The following is a 13955-nucleotide window of genomic DNA, read 5'->3' as shown; positions in this document are numbered from 1 at the left end:
CAGTGGATTCATTTTTTGAAAAAGGGAACTAAGCCTACTCTATTGTCATTGATAATGCTAGCTGCTGTAACAGATGAACTCCAACCTCTTAGTGGCCTAACACTATGAACATTTTTCTTGCCTACATTTTTCCCAAAGGAAACAGGACTGGGAGGGTTGGCTCTTCTTTTTGAAAACAATCTAGGACCAGGCTGACAGAAGCTCTGCCATCTTCAACACTTGGCTTCATAGGTCGCTCTGGGTGTCAACATCTTTCCAGCAGACGGGGAAGAAAGAGTAGGAGGATCTCACAAGAGGTTTTTATGAATCATGCTTGGGAGAATTGCCACTCGGGCCCACCATCCATTGCCCAGGCCTCAGTCCACCAGCCACAGTTACCTGCCAGGAGGCTGGGAAACCCCAGAAGGAAAAGAAAACAGGTTTGGAGGACAGGTAGTCTCTGTATATGTATGCCTGAACAGTTCACAGAAAGAAAAACACAAAAAGCTCCCAAATGTATATAAAACTTCCCAGCCTCACTCCTAATAAGAGAAATGGGTATCTGAACCACAATAAAATACTGTCCATGATCTGTCCTGTGGACAGATATGCAAATGTTTGAAACAGACTGATTTGGTGAGGGTATGGGAAGAGTCACATTCCTGCATTGTTAGTATGGGTGTAACTTGATATAACACCTAGAGAAGGCAATTTAGCAATATCTGTCCACATTGTGTGTGCTTTATCCCCCTCCTCCAGAAATCCTGCTGCTATGAATTTGTCCTTTGGATGTACTTGCACTTGTATGGAATGATATAACATGTTAGTTTACTCAATGTGGTGTTGTCTGTAATAGCCTAAGCCTGGGCAAACCCCTGTGTCAACAGGGCACTGGCTAAATAAAGAAAAGGATATATCCGTATCAAAGGATACCATGCAGGCATGACATAGAGCAGAATGCTTTTACCTCTGTGGAGCTCCACTGCAAGGGTGCAAATCCTGGTTCTTCCCTCGTTTAGAAGTATTACCTATGGCAAGTAATGTCAATTGCATGTGCTCTTCACTCCTCATGCACAAAATGAGGAAAGCACTTACTTCCCTAGGTTTTGGTGAGGATGTGCTTAATTGATTTGAAGCATTTACAGCAATGGCATAGCAAGCACGCTGTAACTTTTGCCTGTATTAAGCACAGAAAGTACTCCAGGATACAATCTTTTTCTTTTTCTTTTCTTTTTTTTTTTTTTTTTTTTGACGGAGTTTTGCTCTTGTTGCCCAGGATGGAGTGCAATGGCACGATCTCAGGTCACCACAACCTCTGCCTCCCGGGTTCAAGTGATTCTCCTGCCTCAGCCTCCCGAGTAGCTGGGATTGCAGGCGTGTGCCACCATGCAAGGCTAATTTTGTATTTTTAGTAGAGACGGGGTTTCTCCATGTTGGTCAGGCTGGTCTCGAACTCCCGACCTCAGGTGATCCACCCACCTCAGCCTCCCAAAGTGCTGGGATTACAGGCGTGAGCCACCGCGCTCAGCTCCAGGATACGTTCCGAGATGGAAAAAATGCCAGGTCAACACACCGTTTGGTACACGCCTTAATATAGAAAGAGGAGTTTGGATGATGTATATGCCTGAATACCAGTGATGCTCCTCCAGAAGGGTATCTAAAAGCCTGGTGGAAAAGAGGAGTGGCCTTTGGGAAAGAGTTCTGGATGGTTCAGCAATGGAGGTGAGAAGAATCCGTTGCCTGCATGTAGTTTAGAAACTTTGGAATTTTATACCAAGTGTGCATGTATCACCTATTCCATTTCTTAATGTTTGTTAAAGGAAAGAACAGAAAAGAAAAAAAAAACATAACAGGCTTTGGAGCTATGCAAGCCTGAATTTGTGACCCTTCTCTGCTAAGCAGGTCAAACGATATAAGGAGGGACCTCATATAAAAGGAGCATGTGGGGTCCACTGTTCAGAAGCAGCAAAATCTCACTTTCCTTTCTGACTCAATCTGTTTTGACCTCTCAGGATTTTTGTAGTTGCAATTTAATGAGGTGCTCCCTCAGTTAAGGGGACACGCATAGGGTGAGTGGAGATCCTCCCAGGTGTCCAGAGCCCGGCCTTGTGGCTTGGCATTCCCACCCTGCCCCTCCCTGCACCCACACCCAGGCCCTCTCCTGAGGGCGAAGTGCAGCAGCAGTCGCTGGGGTGGCAGAGGGAAGGGGAGTCTGAGAGGGTGGGTGGGTGATTGGGCAGCAGAGAACCTGTCCCAGTGAGGCCTGGAGGTGGTGGAAGCTGGACCACATGACAGCTGAGGCTCCAGGACCCCAGCACACACTGCACTGTTTCATCACACCTCACCTACAAAGCACAAATTCAAGGAAAAAAGTAGTTAAGAATTTCAAGACAGCCGCAGTAAACCTCAAGCCCAGGGACCCATTCTGAGCGTGGAGCCATGTGGGACCACTTTAGTTGCAGCTTCGTGAAACTGGCCCTGCTACCACATGTTACTTGTGTGCAATGACCTAACTTCTCTGTGGCCTCAGTTTCCTTATCAGTGATATGACTATTGGAAAAACCATATAGGGTTTTTGTAAGACTCAAATGACCTACTACGTGCTAAGTACTTAGCAAAGCGTGTGGCATGGTGTAAGTCTCGACATGTTAAGTAAAATTATTGTAAGCCAAAAATAAAATTCTAAGGCTCCCAACCATCTGAGTGGACTTCCGTCTCAGCCAGGACACTCTTAAAATTTAACCTGAAGGACTAGTTCAGGCCATGACAGGAAGTGGGGTTCGGACATGCTTCATTGTACCTCTCTGGCATTCACATCAACAGAGACCTAATGTCTGATAAGAAACATCGACAGTCTATTCTCTCTGAAGCCTGCTACCTGACAGAAGGCTTCCTCTGTGCAGGAAGAACTTTGGTCTCCACAGTTCTCTATCTTAACCCATATGTTTTCTTTCTCTTGATTTCACGTCGTTAAATAAACTCAACTCAACCAGTTGTCAACCAGGAAATTTTAAATCTACCTGTAACCTGTAACCTGTAACCCACCCCCACCCCCAATTTGAGTTGTCCCACCTTTCTGGACCAAACCAACGTATTTCTTAAATGTATTTGATTGAGGTCTCATGTCTCCCTAAAATGTAGAAAACCAAGCTGCATCCCGACCACCCTCCTGAGGGCTGTGTCACAGGCCATGGTCACTCATATTTGGCTCAGCATACAACTCTTCAAATATTTTACAGAGTCTGACTCTTTTCATCGACACTATTAATTGAAAATTAGACTATGGTTGGTATTACCTGATCAATTAACAACTACTGAATGTTACATGTGAAATATAAACTATGAATTGTCCTATCCATCCCTAGAGTCCAACTAGGCTAGCTGTTCACCCACCTGCAGATCGTCTCAGCCAGTTCACAACAAAGTATCTGAACGTTATGAATCCAACTGGGAAGAAGTTGGTCCCGGTGAAGCACCTGTAGTTCCCAGAAGTGGGGTCAAGGGCCTGAGTCCCCAAGGCAACCAAATTTATCAGGGAGATCCATCTCCCTTGGGAAACGCAGGGTGAGGCTTTCCCTAAGGGTCAGTCCTGAAAGTTGGTGGGAAGAGTTGGTGCCTATCTTCTAGGTATTGTCCGGTTTGCACCACACCCACGCCCTGTCTTCAAACTAAGAATGCCTGTTGGTGTGCCATTTTCATGCTTCCATAGGACAGCAGGGCTCATAGGTCCAGCCATCTTTCCTGTCCCCAGTCCAGAACACCAACCTCTTTGCCTCTACCTGCCCTGCCTTCCTCATGGGTTTGGGTAGCTCTACTTTTCATTCACCACAGTGCCATCATCCCTGTCCATGCTCTGCTCATCAGAGATACTCCAGGGTATGTTCCCTTCCCCACAACTCCACTAACATGGTATTCATGGTCTTCCAGGCCCCGCAGAGCCTGGCCTGGCCTACCTCTCCAGGCTCTTGTGCCAATTGTGTCCCAAACTCTCTGTTTTTGATTGGGGAAAAATTAGTCTCAGACATCCAGACACTTGCCCACACTTATAACTAGGCCTCTGCGCTGCTAAGAATCTGGCCTTTCACCCACAGCTGGTCCATGTTGTTCTCCTGATGGGCATAAGTAACACAATTGCCCAACAAAAACGCAAATCCTGTAATAGGTTCTTTTTAACGCAATATTTCTGAAATGCTCCAGGCTTCCTTATGGCATGCATTCTATTCTCCTTCATTGCAATGAGTAATAAACCCAATTTATTTAACTGCCTGTGTATTCCTGGTCCTCTTTGACTGGAAGGCATTGACAATACTCATGCTGGCCTTGTTTCAGTTTATCAAACATGCCGATTTCTTTACTGCCCTATAGCCTTTGCACATACAGTTCCCTCTGCCTAGAAAACTGTTCTCCTCATCCAGTTGCCCTGGGTGAAATTTCTCCAATTTATTTACTACTTAAATAATTTATTCCACGATAAGCATCTAACATTTGCCAAGTGCCAAGCACTGTGTGAGTTACAGGCAATTCAGTGAGGAGCAAAACCAGACATGGTGCTATCTGTCCTCTTGCTTACAGGTCTGCAGATGAGATAATATTAACCAAACATCACATTAATGAGCATACAATCGGTAATGACAGTGCCCTGATAACAAGAAGCAAATTTCTATGTGGGGTCATAATAACAGGGCCCTAACCTAGACTTGATGTGGGGCACAATTGAGTGGCACCAGAGCTGAAATCTGAAGGAGGAATGGCACATCCTTAAAAAGCCGTGGTCAGGCTGGGCGTGGTGGCTCACAAGTGTAATGCTAGCACTTTGGGAGGCTGAGGCTGCCGGGTCACTTGTGGTCACGAGTTCGAGACCAACCTGGCCTACATGGTAAAACCCCATTTCTACTAAAAATACAAAAAATTAACAGGTCCTGGTGGCGGGCGCCTGTAATTCCAGCTACTCTGGAGGCTGAAGCGGGAGAATCTCCTGGACCCGGGAGGCGGAGGTTGCAGTGAGCCAAGATCGCGCCACAGCACTCCAGCCTGGGTGACAGCGACCCTGTATCAAAAAAAAACAAAAAACAAAAAACAGTGATGGTCATTCAGTCCTGACTGAGGGCAACAGCATGTACAAAGGCCTTGTGGTCAGCATAACTGTAACAAGTCCAAGGAACTGAAGAGATTTAATGTGACGAGTGAAAAGCACAAGTAGGAGAGTGGTATGAGATGGGGAGGCAAAGAAGGAAAGTGGCTGAGGGCCACTCAGCCTGATAACTGAGTCTATGTAATCAGATGGGCTGCATTTGGCCCCAGGCTCTCTCAATGAGTAGCTCTGTAACAGGGGGCAAGTAATTGAACCTCGTGGGGCCTTACCTGTATCCCATGGGAGGACGAAAAAAGCTACCTTACAAGGTTCTTGTGAGAATTTGGTGACATCGTGACTGTAAAGCACACAGAACCATCAACTCTGATGACCAGTGGCAGTCATTCAGTGCTTGTGAGCAGTTATTACTGTGACTACGAATGGATGGGCTAGGATGGCAGGGCTGAATCAAGAGTGGCATCACGGGTGCAAAACTGCAACATACACCCATTCCCTGTTGCTGACACTCCACTGGCACGACTTTGGTTGTGAACATTCCCTTAAATTTTGCATCCCAAGTGCCTCTCTTGTCGCACTCTAGTCCTGAACCTCAGGGAGAGGTCAGAACACTTAGGCCATGATAAAGATTTTGGCTTTTACCCTAAGAGCATGGAAGAGCTCTTACGGTTGTAAGCAGCTGGAGTGAGTGGGATGTGCATGTGTGTGTGTGTATGTGACATCATCTTCTTGTAAATATCATTTGGACAAATTTGGATTGGAGAGAGGCCAGAGTGAATATGGGTAATGGCCAGTTAGGAAACACTTCCAATTGTCAAAGTATGACATGATGAGAACTTGGGCAAGAATAGTGGTAGTGAAGATGGAAAAAAAGGGAGAAGTTTGATGGATATCTAGGATAAAAATCTGTAAGAGTTGGCAAGAATACCATGCAACAGGTAAGGGAGAAAGGGGTGACAAGGATGATGCTTAAATTGCTGGTGTGTGCCACTGAATAGAGTCTGATTCCATTGAATGGGATGACAACACTGAAAAGGAACCAAATACAGGGGGACGAGCACACATTTGTCGTTGGTCCTGTGGAGTCGGAGTTGCCTTTAACACACTCAATCGGATATATTGCACAGAGAGTTGGTCATTCTAGTCTGGAGCTGTGCCGACGGTGTGGCCCGATAAAGAACTATCCTTGGTGACTTATAGATGGCTAGTTAAAGGTGAGGGTCAGATTGGGGTCACCTTAGGGAGAGAGCATAGATTGATAATAAGTGGCCCTAGGACCAAGCCCAGAGGAAGCCAAATACGCAATGCCCAGGTAGTGGAGGATGAGCTTATGGAGGAGCTACATGAATGGCCAGAAAGGGACAACAACATCGGGAAAGCAGTGGCACAGAATTGAAAAGATAAGAGTGTTTCTAGGAGGAAACAGTACTCTGTGGTATCAGAGGAGGAAGGAAGGTCATGCAATTGAAGACTGGACAATTTTCATTACGCATAGCAACCCAGAGGTCACAGGAGATATTAGTCAATGAAAGAAAATGCGTGGGGGTGGGTGCCAGAGTGAAGGTCAGGTGCAGGCTGACAGGTGAGAAAGAGGTGGAGGAATGGCTGCAGAGCACCCACACATTCTTCAAGACACTGGGCCGTGAAGGGACGGAGAGAGAAAAGACGCTTTGTGGAGGAGTTCATTAGTGAAAGGAAGGGTGATTTTCGAAAAAATAAAGGAAAACAAGATAACGTGCCAAGTTTAAATTTTCAACATTATGAGTTTTCTCTGGGTCCAGGCTGTGTGCTCAGCACTTTACATCCATTAGGGCATTGAAGCCTCTCAGGATTCCAACAGTATGGGGTTATTACCACATTCGACAGATGAAAACCCAGGGTTGGAGAGGTTATGTGACTACACTTAAGTGGCAAGGTACGTACCAGTGTGACAGGAAGACTAGGCACCTCACCACTGCAGTACCCTATCATGTTGCCCTTGAGTTTTGGCTGCTGCTCCCGGATTCCTTCAGTGTGCGACATCTGACAGAACCAAACCAGATTTCCCAGCCTCCTAGAGGGAGAGGGGAAGTTTCTTGAAGGCAGGAATGGGAAGGTGGGGGAATGCTTCTGGGATACCCCTGAGCTTTGTCTCTGGCTCTGTTGAGTTGTAGGGGTGGCTTTCTTCAGCATGTTTTCAAGCACGGGGGGTGGGGGTGGACGATGACCAATTGTCTGGAGACTGAGTACAGGATAGGCTAGATGTTTTCTCTGGCTGCTCTGACTGACTCCTGAGAAGCAGGCACTGAGCTCAGGGACAGACAGGAACTCTTTTGTACAACAGGGAGATTGCCTCCTAGGACTCACATCAAAGGAGAAGAGTGACAGGGACAGGAGGGATGGACGCTGTTTGAAATCCCAGCACCAGGCCTTTTTGAGCCTTGGACAGAAGTGCAGCCACCTGTGCAGGTGGGTTTCCTGTTGTCAAAGGCGCCTTCCGGAAGGGATCTGGCAGTGCCCCTTCAGCCCACCCTAAGCAAAGCCTCTCTGCTGGTCTCTGCGGACCTGCAGGAAAACAGTGTCTGTCTCTGCCTTCGTGTTACCTTATAGCCTTGAGGGGACATGCACGTTCATCAAAAATTATGTTTGTGTCTCCTTCTCACTTCTCTAACACCCAGAACAGAGCTAACTTTATGAATGAACAAAGTAACTGTTTCACATCCACCTCAAATTTTAATCAATGTAGGTAATAAGAGCTGAAAACATGACACAATTTTATGTTGAAATTCTACTACTAGCTAAATTTATTCAGTGTTTGCTGTGTGGCAAACACTCTTCTGCGTGTTCGTGTGAATTCTTTCACTGTGGCATGTGATATGAAGAAAAGGCACCTAGGCTGCTGTAACATGGCGACCTGACCTAGTTTGAGGGGTCAGAGAAGACTGCCCGGAGAGTGTCATTTACGATATTGTGCAAAAACACTTAACGTGAGATCTACCCTCTTACCAAACCCTTAAGTGTACAAGACAGTGTTAACTGTGAGCACAATCTTGTACGGAAGTCTCCAGAGCTTATTTTTCTGGCATAACTGAAACTTGACGCCCACTGATGAGCAACTCCCCATTTCCCCTACCCCATTCAGCCGCAGGTAACCACCATTCTACTCTCTGCTTCTATGAGCTGACTGTTGTATAGTCCTCGCTTCAGTGGAATCACCTAGTATTTGTCTGTCTGTGAGTGGCTCATTTCTAGGGCACTATTCACAATAGCCAGGGCATACAAACATGTTAAATGTCTATTACTGGGCCGGGCCGGATGGCTCATACCTGTAATCCCAGCAATTTAGGAGGCCAAGGAGGGCAGATCACTTGAGGTCTGGAGTTCAAGATCACCCTGGCCAACATGGCGACACCCATCTCTAGTAAAACTACAAAAATTAGCCAGGTTTGGTGGTGCACGCCTGTAGTCCCAGCTACTCAGGAGGCTGAGGCACGAGAATCGCTTGAAACCGGGAGGTGGAGGTTGCAGTAAGCCGTGATCACGCCATTGCACTCCCACTTGGCCCTATCTTAAAAAAAAAAAAAAAAAAAGAAACAAAGAAAGAAAAAAGAAAATATAGTCTGTCACTGGATGAATGGATTAAGAAGATGTGGCATACACATGATGCAGCTTTAAGGAATGAAACCCTGCCATGTGGGACCACATGGATGAACCTCGAAGGTTTTATGCTAGGGAAAGTGAGCTGGGCTCCAAAGTACATAAACTGTAAGATTTCACCTCTGTGAGGTACTGAGAAGAGGCAAATGCTTAGAGACGGAAGGTAGACTAGAGATCACCAGGGGCTGTGGGAAAGGTGAGAAAGGGAGTTACAGTGTGAGGGACACAAAGTTTCTGTTCGAGAAGATGAAAACTTCTGGAAATGGATAATGGTGAGGGTTGCACAACAATGTGAATGTACTTATGTGTCAGTGACATGTAAACTAAAAAGGGTTAAAATGCGAAATGTCATGGTGTGCATATTTTACCACAATAAAAAAAGTTGCCGTAAAGAAAAAAATCATAGGAAAACATTGTAGCATTTTCATTTGCCCTTGTTCCACCTTCTCCCTGACCTGGTGGCGGCATTGCACCCAGCAGCCTGCATCCCCCGTGTGGAACCCTGGTACCTGGTTCCGGAAGAGGCAGAGCAGAGCTCATTCAAAAATCATGGTTTTCATTGGTTCTAACCCGTCTAGGGGCTTCCTGAAGGACAGAAGCAAAATGCTCCTCTCTGTTTGACCTAACAGGGAAGTCAGGGCAGAAAAATCTTGGGCAGCTCCTGAAAACCTTATAAGGCAAATCAAAAAACTGCAACTGCGTGAGGCAGAAACTACAGTTGAAACCTGTAGCAGATAACCCAAAACCTGGGGGATAGGCTGGCGGACAGGCCTTTTGGGAAATTAGATCATTCGGAAGCAGTCCTGTACCCTGGGGATTGTCAAAAGCCAGGTGCGTGCCCAGGATTGGATGCATGCTCAGAAAAGACCCGAGAAGACCCTGAGCTTTCACCAGCTGATCTCTGGACTCAGTCTAAACAGGAAGTGACAGCCAAGACAGAGGGGTAAGTGGCCTGGCTGAGGTTTGAAGGAGTGCTGCAGCCCAGAGCGAATCCACAAAGGCTGACAGAGGAACTTTTTGCTTTTTTTTTTTAAGCTCTGGGCTGTCAAGGAAATTGCTGTCAAAATACAAGCCGAAAACAAACTAAAGGAACAGAGAGTTCAGTGGCCACACGTGACAACGAATGCAGGCTCTCCCAAAAGAGTTTGGAAAACCCTCTAGACAAATCAATGACTGCAGCTTTCAGAAATCAGCAACTGCAAATCCTGGAGAAGGTAGAGGATCTAATTTTCGGTGTCACCACATTACCACATTCAAAGACCTAGTTTTCAGCAGCAACAAAAGAATCCAAAAGCCTACAAGGAAACTTGAAAGTATGGCCCATTCAAAGGAAAATTGCGAACTGACAACTCAATGGTAGTTTCTCAAAAAGAAGAGTGTTTCCTCCTGTTCATAGAGTTGGAGCTATAAAATGATATGAGGAGAGAACATTCCATTGTGCTCAACATTATGAACACCATGGTGACCTTTGAGACAGCCATTTCATTGGGATTTGGGGGACAAGAATGAGTTTTAGGATGAATAGGTGATGAAGTAATGACAAGTGTGGAGAACTCCAAGTTTCATTGTGAATGGAAGGAGATAAGGTAGTGGGTGCAGGGTAATATGGAGAAGACGGAGGGTGCTTTGAGCGTTTGATTGTTGATTTTTATCATTACAAGGTTTTCATGACCAGTGCGTGATTTAGTGCTATTGGAAAGATGTATTTGGAAGGACAGGTTGAAGTTGACAGGGGCAATCAGGAGAGTAAATGTATGATGGATACTATAAGATTCCTGGGAAGATAGGAACAGTGAGATTCAAAGCACACATTGAAGGATTACCCGGAAAGAGCAGGAGGGACGTTCTGTCATAAATGGAGGAAAGGCAACAACTTGTACCTGTACATGCAGGTAGGTGTTTACAATTGCTGGTAGGAAATGGAGAGAGTCCTTCCTGAGGTCTTGGATTTTCTCAGGAAAATAGGAGGTGCGGCCAGCTTCTGAGAGTGAGGGAAAGGAGAGCAGGGGTTTCCAGAGTCGTACAGTTGTATAATAAACGGTCATTACAGGTAGTTGGAGAGAGAGCTGGTTGGGAAAATACAGTAGACTAACTGACCCCCATATAGGGCTTGGTTGAGGTTGATGTCTACGATTGTCCATGGTACTGGTCTCCGGACTCATCTGACTTTTCCCCAGTCCTCTGCTGTTTCTTGACTTCAGGCCTAAGTTCATCCGGTCTTTGATAAGGGAACGTTTCTGGGTTGGATGACTGAGCAATGCTAGCGTACTCAGTTGAAGCACTAAATACAGGGGCGTGCACACATTTGCAGGTGAGGGGAGTGCACTGAGATAGATCTGCATTTGAGGTGCTTGTGAAGACATCCAGGATGTACAGAAGGCAACTGGATGTTTCAGTGTGGTGCTCAGCAATTACTTTCAGACCAGGAATACACGTTTGTGAATCCTCTCAACAATCAGTCAGACGAAGCCATGAGTGTGAGTTAATTCACCCCAGGATGTAGGCAAGATAGCCTGTAAAGAGCTGGCCGAGGACCAAACCTAGGGAATAGGAACACTGAAGAACACAGGGAAACAGAAGTCCAGGAAGGAGATGGAGAACGAAATCTCTGAGGAACAGGATAGTAACTAGGAGAAAAAGTAGAACCACAGACGTGAAGGAAGGAGGGAGGGTGATGCTGTGGAGATGTAAGGCCAGATCATAAGGGAGAGAGGAGTCCATTGGGATTCATTAGTTAGGACATCCTTGTTACCTTATGGATACCTATCAGTTGTGACAGCTCGGGGGCCCACATGAATGAAGACAGACTACATGAAATTGAAGAGTGAGGAAGAGAAGTCCAGGGTACTTCATTTAAAAGGAAATGAGGAAGAGTTTGGTAGGTAGAGCGGAAGACAAAGGAAGGTTATTTAGGTTGAAGGATACTTGAATACATTTTTAGAATCAGGAGAAGGAGACCTTAAAAAGGGAGAAAGTGAAAACACAGGAGTGACAAACTCCATTTTTATCATTCTAATCTCTTATTCTCAGAGCAACCCTCCAGGGAAGGTAGTAGTATCGCTGTGGCAGCGATGCAGTTGGCAGAGGTGAGACAACTGCAAGGGAGAATTTCAGTCACTTGCCTGTGGTCACACAGCTAGTAAGTGGGATCCGGGACTTGAACACAGTTATAACTCCAAAATGGTTGCACTCACCAGGGTAACTTGTCACAGATACCTCGAACCTTGTTCTTTCTTGGAAGAAAAAAAAAAAAAAAGAAATTGACATACTAGACTCAGTACATTGTTTAAACATTTACCTTCTTAAAGAATCCTCCCCGTACTCTAGTAAGTAATATGTGTTTCACCCTTCCTGGAGTGTCTGTTAATCCCAGGCACTCAGTTGAATGTTTCATATTCATTGTTATTTAATTCCCACGATGTCATGTCAAAGTAGAAGTAATTACCTCGAAGATGAGGAAATGAAGTTTCACAGTGGTCACAGCTCTTGCCAAACTACCCGTTAACCATTGATTTCTGCTTCTCATCTCCCAAAAATACATCAGGTTATCAGTGCTTGTCAAAAGTCTCAACCAATTAGTGGACATGAATGTTACTCATGTACATTTGGAAATAAATAGAGGTAAGTGTACATAAAGTGGACGATAAATGGTAGTTTTGAAAAAAGACTTTGTTGGCATATAATCCACATGCCATAAACTTCACCCATTTCAAGTGTACAATTCAGGTGGTTTTTTTTTTTTTTTTTTCATTCTGCATATTCACAAGGTTCTGCAACCATCACCACAATCTCATTTTAGAACCTTATAATCACCTTGGAAAGAAGCCCCATACACATTAACAGTCACTTCCCACCCTGTTCTCCTTCTCCAAGCAAATGGAAATCAAATTTCTTAGCCCGTAAGTTTACATATACTGGACGTTTTTCCAAATGGAATCACATAATATGTGGTCTTTCGTGATTTTCTTTCATGGGGCATCACATGTTCTAGGCTCATGCATGTTATGGCATGTATCAGTATTTCATCCCTTTTTGTTGCCAAGCCACACTCCCCTGAATGGAGAAACTAAATTCCATCCGTCAGTTCATCAACTGATGGACGCCTGCGCCACTCACAATCTTTGACCACTAGGAATAATGATACCGTGTATGTCTGTGTACAGGTTTTTGTTTGGACATAGAGTTTCATTTCTCTTTTGTAGAAAGCTAAGAGTGGACCTCCTGGGCCATATGGAAATTCTGTTTCTGGTACTGAGGAACAGCCAAATTCTTTCAAACCAGGCTGCCCTATGTTATAGTCCCACTAGCAATGTATGAGGACTCCAATCTCTCCACATCCTTGTCAGCAGTTGTTATCGCCTGTCTTTTTTATTCTTGTCATCCTACTGAGTGTGAAGTGGTAGCTCATTGTGGTTTTGATTTGCATTCCCCTACTGGCTAATGATGATGGTGGGTGGCTTTTCGTGTGCCTATTGGCCATTTGTATACTTTCTTCGGCAAAATGTCTATTCAGATTCTTTGCTCCTTTTTGAATTAGGTCATCATTTGACTGTTGATTCATCAGAGTTCTTTATATATCCTGGATACATCTACCATCAGATGTATTTTCTACGGGTTGTCTAAAAGTCCACGTTATCTACTTTTTTGTTTTGTTGCTTGTACTTTGGTGTTGAATGCAGACACACACAAAAGCCTTTGCCTAAAGGAAGGTCACAACGTAAGACTTACGGAAGAGAAACGTAAGATTTAGTCTTATATTTCCTTATAAGCGTTTTATCACTGTAGCTCTTATATTTAGGTCTCTGATCTGCTTTGAGTTAACTTTTGTATGTAGTGTGAGGTAAGGTCCAATCCATTCTTTTGCGTCTAGCGGTCCCTCATCATTTTGTGAAATTACTTTCTTTCTTTCTTTCTTTTTCAATTGACAAGTAAACATTGTATATATTTATGGTGTACCTCAGGATGCTTGATATCTGTATATGTTGTGGAATGGCCAAATCAAACTAATTAACGTATTCCACCCTTCACATATTTATTAGTTTTTTTTTGTTTGTTTTTTTTTTTTTTTTTTGTGGGTAGAAAGACCTAAAAGCTACTGTCTCACGAATTTTCAAATAACCAATCTATTGCTATTGAGTATAACCACTATGACTTATAATAGCTCCCTTGAACTTATTCCCCCTGTCTAACAGAAATTTTCTATCCATTGCCAACACTCCCTATGCCCCCCAACCCTTAACCTCCGGTAGCC

This window comes from Pongo pygmaeus, chromosome X (genome assembly GCF_028885625.2).
Source record: "Pongo pygmaeus isolate AG05252 chromosome X, NHGRI_mPonPyg2-v2.0_pri, whole genome shotgun sequence".
NCBI lineage: Eukaryota > Metazoa > Chordata > Mammalia > Primates > Hominidae > Pongo > Pongo pygmaeus.
Note: the sequence above shows the minus strand (reverse complement) of the source record.